Genomic DNA, 5,044 nt, shown 5'->3' on the forward strand with positions numbered 1-5,044 from the left:
ACGCAGCCAACATGGCCGACCCGAGTTCGATTCCTCCGCCCCTCTCGGAGAGCCCGGCAAGCTACCGAGAGTATTCAATATGCCAGACACAGTAACAACAAAGTCTCCAATGGAGACGTTACTGGGCCCGCTCAAGCAAATTGATGATCAACCGGAGGGCCTTTACCTTTTACCTTTACCTATTAGTGAGACATCATGAGGTACAGTTGTAGACTTACAAATTTTTGTGCTTGGTTTCAATTATACAGTGATCAAATACCCATCCCTCCACCAGTGCCCATTTCCCACAACCACGGGTCCCAGTATCCCTCCCACCCCCCAACCCCCCCATCCCACCCTGCCTCTGTGGCAGGACACTCCCTTTTGTTCTCTCTCTCCTTTTGGGTGTTGTGGTTTGCAAGAGAGGCAATGGGTGGCAATCATGTTTGGTCTATAGTCTACTTTCACATGCTTCTCCCATCCTGGGAGGGTCCTCCCATGGTGTTAAATTTTTGACTGGGTGGCAGCTTTGGGACGTGTGACTGCCGGGGCTTCTGGAAACAGGAGCTGGGGGAGAGGTAGCCCATCTCGACTCTGTGAAAGCTGGAGATTTCAGTCACAAAACCCACATCCCTGAATTTTTCAGCAGATTTATTTGAGTGAGGCCCATCCTGAGGCAGCGGAGTCCAGCACGGGGCCTGGGGTGATTGTGGAGTGTGAAGATTTCTGGCTGCCGGGGTTCTATTTGGGCGGGTGCTGGGCTGACCCACCTTCACTCCAGGGTTCCCCAGACGACTCTGCCTGGCACTGAGTCTGGGGGGAGGGGGGGTGTCTCTGCAGGTTGTTCTCTTTCGAAATTTATTTGAGTCTCTGGATTGTGGCTGGTGAGCTTCCATGGTGGTCTGTGGGTGTGACTTGTTTAGAAAGTTTAGTCCCGGGGCTGGAGCAGTAGCACGGCGGGTGGGGCGTTTGCCTTGCACACAGTCAACCCAAGTTTGATTCCCAACATCCCATTTGGTTCCCTGAGCACTGTGAGGGGTGATTCCTGAGTGCAGAGCCAGGAGGAACCCCTGTGCATTGCCGGGTTGTAACTCAAAAAGAAAAAAAAAAGAGAAAGTTTAGTCCCAGGCGCAGGTTCTTTTGTGAACCCTCCGCGTAGGCCCCACTGAGCAGCAGAGGAGGATGAGAAAGGGCTGCTGGGTGTGCCAGGGCTGGAGCTGGGAGGTGGGACCCGTGTCCGGGGGCTGGGAGGTGGGACCCGTGTCCCCAGCCTCCTCTTGTCCTTGTTGCCCAGGGCTCACTCACTCACAGGGGCCCTGAGAGGTGCCGGGGACGGCCCCGGTGGGCTGACAACACCCCGAGCCTAGCCCTGCGCTATCTCCGGTCCCAACACACTGGTCCTGGGGAGGTTTCTGTCCTCAGGCCCGGCGTCCTTCTCCCCAAAACCCTCGTCTCCCTGACGCTGGGCCCAGGTCCTTCTCTGGGCCTAAATAAGACCTCAGCAGCACCTCGCTGCCGTGTTCCCACCCTGCCCCTCCACAGGCCCAGGACCCCCTCAAAGGGACACAGGAGCTGCCAGTGAGCAGGACACGTGTGCAGGGTAAGGAACCTCTGCTCAGGTCTGCGGCCAGGCCCGAGGAGCAGAGGGCGTGAGCGTCCGGGCTCCACCTGAGCGTCAGGCAACAGAACACAAGGGACAGGAAGCAGCAGAGCCCTGTGGAGGCAGAGGGGAGAGATGTGGGGGTGGGGAGTGGGGGTGGGGGGCTGGGGCTTTCATCTCTCCCCCTCTCCCCCTCCGGCACACCCTGCATGGGTCCGACACCACCAGAAGTGACCGGAGTGCCGTTGTGTGTGGCCAAAAACAAACTCAAAAGCAGATCATCTTAGGTCACTTTTAGAAAATAATCGCGGTTTCATTTACGATTTTCAAAGGCATTTATAAGACGCAGCCAAGCTCGGCTTCTTTAGTGTTGGTTTCACTCTGGGCGCTTTCCCAGAGGCCTGCCCTGGCCATCGGACTGCTCCTCCTGGAACCCTGGCCGTTTCCTTTGCTCTGAGCTCGGCTCTAGGGAGCGAGGAGGGCAGGCACCGGGAGGAGGGGAGGCCAGAACGCAGCCTGGGTGCCACCTAGATTCTTTTCCAGACACTGCGCAGCGGGCAAGGCCAGAGGCAGGCAGGAGAGAGGCAGCACGGCGGGGAGCCGGTCTCCCCGAGAACCGACAGCCCACAGGGATCAGACCCAGGTCTCAGGCATGCAATGTGCGTGCTCTGCCCCGGGGCCGTGTCCTCACTCTAGGTTTCTTGCTGTTAAGGGAATTCTGGGGACAACGTGATACTACAGGCAGGTAAGGCGTTTGGCCCGGGTTCAATCCCCGGCATCCCATTTGGTTCCCAGCACTGCCGGAAATGATTCCTGAGTGCGAAGCCTGATGTGGCTCATTCCCACCCCCCAAAAAATAAAACAGGGGCCAGGGCAGTAGTTCAGTGGAGGACAGTGCCTGCCTTGCACGAAAATGACCCACGTTTGATCCCTGGCATTCCTTATGGGTCCCCCAGACACCACCCGCGTTGCTGGGCAGGTAACCCAAAATCAATAAACTAAACAAAAATGTAAAACTGGGGTCCGTTAAGGCGCTCGCTGCCCATCAAACCTGCATGGGTTTGGTCCCCAGACTACCCCCAAGCACCACCGGGAGACCGGAGTCAGTACCGCCGGGTGCAGCCTGAACATCCCTCCAAAATCACACAGCCGCAGAACTCATAAAATATAATTGGCCCGTGGAGAAGCCTGATAATGTTTTACAAGTCTGCGATCTCGTTAGTGCCCGCTCAGAGGGGACAGCGAATTCTGCTTGGGAGCTGGTCTCGCTGCATCCACACATCAGCCTCGCACCCCACCAATGTTGCACGTCCTCCTGACACTGCCAGAAGTAACCAGGTCCCGTCTCCCAAAGCCTGGCGACAGTTTGGCCTCTGCTGAGACCCTCCTCCACCCAGCAGCCCGGCAGGGGCCTGCAGAGCACACTAGGAACGGACACACAAAGGTGACAAACTCCAACGGGCTGTCCGACTGCTGACCCGCTTAGCACATCAGAACATCCAGTTACCGTGTCCCCTTCGATTTTCATCGAAGGTCCAGACACTGACCCTCAAGGTCTCAGATCTGAGATGTCCAAAGGAGATTTCTTGAAAAGTCCCAATTCTGCCACTAGTGAATCTTTCCGCGTCCCAGGGCTGGAGTGATGGGACAGCAGGGAGGGCTTGTCTTGCAAAGCAGTTGATCTGGGTTCAATCCCTGACATCACATATGCCTTGAGCCCCCAGAGTGAGCCTTGAACAGAGCCTGGAGCAAGTCCTGCGAACACAGCTGGGTGTGCCCCTCCCCCAACAAAACCGCTTGCATGTTCCTTGAAAGGTCAGGCTGATGTTTGTGGGAAATGTGACATTCCCGAGGGCTTGTCCAGTCCCCATACGAGCATGGCTGCCTGACTGCCCGCCCACCCTGCCGCAGACCCTTCTAGAAGGCGGGAAGCATCAGCACCAGCCAGTGTCACCCTGGGTGAAGCTCAGGAACACAGCTGCCCACTTACCATTCCGAAGATGCAGCAGGACCCGTTCTGTGCCTGGGGCCAGTGCAGTGGGAGGACATGCGCCTTGCATGCTGGCGAGCCTGGCTTGGCCCTGGGCACCACTGGGTTCCCCGAATGCCACTGGGTCCCTACCCACACCACAGTCTCAGTCTCTCGCTTTCAGGCAAAGGCCTGTCTGGCCAAGGATTGCCAGAAGGGAACCCTGGGGAAAAGACCCTGGTCCGCAGCAGGTGGTAGCCCTGGCCGAGCGCCCACCGGGCCCAAGGGCCTTTCCAAAGGAAAACTGTGGCTCCTGCCAGGGGCACCGGGGCTCCCGGGCATCACGAGGAGCATTTTCAATTTATGTTTGGGGTCACACCTGGTGGTGTTCAAGGCTTCCTCTTGGCTGTGCACGGGTGGGCTCAGGGACCCAAATGGTGCTGGGGATTGAACCCTGGTCTGCGACATGCAAGGAAACTGTCCACCCACGGTACTGCCAAACGGGTCCGTGATAACACTTTACAAAAAGGATCAGCCCTTTCCCTCAACATTCAAAGGGTCCGACCTCTGCTTTCCTGAAATTCCCTGAAACTCTCTGTTCTTGAGAGTCTATGAAATGTCCTCCGGGCATCAGCTGGACAATTCTCCATTTGAAACACCTAAGGGGGATCCCCGGCATCCCGCAGGGTCCCCTGAGCGCCGCCAGGAGTAATTCCTGAGTGCAAAGCCAGGAGTGACCCCTGAGCATTCCCGGGTGCGACCCAAAGCGGCAAGACCAACCAATGAACAAAAACTGCACCTTCCTAGGAGGTGCCCGACGGCGCCGGGATGAGTCCAAGCAGACGGAGCCATCAGGATTTCCTCCTGTTTTCCCTTTTCTTTAAAATAAACGTTTATTTCAAGTATGAAAGGCAAAACGTCTCGACATCCAAAAACTTCGGTGTAACAGGTATAAAACAAGACGCCTGACAAAAGTCTTACAATCAAGTACAAAAACCCCAGAATATACTTTCAACGGTCACAGTGGGAATGTCTGAGAGAGAAGTCTTTGCGCGCACGCCCCGGGGGCGAACGCGGGCACACCCGGCCGGTCACCTCACAGCGCGTCACCCCGAAGGGGGCGGCCGGAAGTCACCCCGAGGGGAGCGGCCGGCAGCGTCGCCGTGTCACCTCAGGGTGTCACCCCGAGGGGAGTGGCCAACAGTGTCGCCGTGTCACCTCACAGCGCGTCACCCCGAAGGGGGCGGCCGGAAGTGTCACCCTGAGGGGAGCGGCGGCAGCATCGCTGCGTCACCTCGCCGCATGTCACCCCGAGGGGAGCGGCCAACAGTGTCGCCGTGTCACGTCACAGCGCGTCACCCCGAAGGGAGCGGCCGGCAGCGTCGCCGTGTCACCTCGCAGCGCGTCACCCCGCGGGGAGCGTCCGGCAGCGTCGCTGCGTCACTTCAAGGTACGTCAGCGCCTCACGTCCCGGCGCGTCACGCCTGCGGGGGAGG

At 58.1% G+C, this 5,044-nt stretch overlaps 1 protein-coding gene across 1 annotated transcript in view; it reads left to right on the top strand.

The window, feature by feature from the left end:
• PKP2 (plakophilin 2) overlaps positions 1–2,177 on the top strand; it is a 219,915-nt gene extending 217,738 nt beyond the window's left edge. The window contains exon 14 of the mRNA XM_056107786.1: positions 2,163–2,177. The gene's annotated coding sequence lies outside the window, so the exon portion shown is untranslated. The remainder of the gene's footprint in view (positions 1–2,162) is intronic.
• The last annotated feature ends 2,867 nt before the right edge of the window (positions 2,178–5,044 follow it).

This window comes from Sorex fumeus, unplaced genomic scaffold (genome assembly GCF_029834395.1).
Source record: "Sorex fumeus unplaced genomic scaffold, SorFum_2.1 ptg000177l, whole genome shotgun sequence".
Taxonomy (NCBI): Eukaryota; Metazoa; Chordata; class Mammalia; order Eulipotyphla; family Soricidae; genus Sorex; species Sorex fumeus.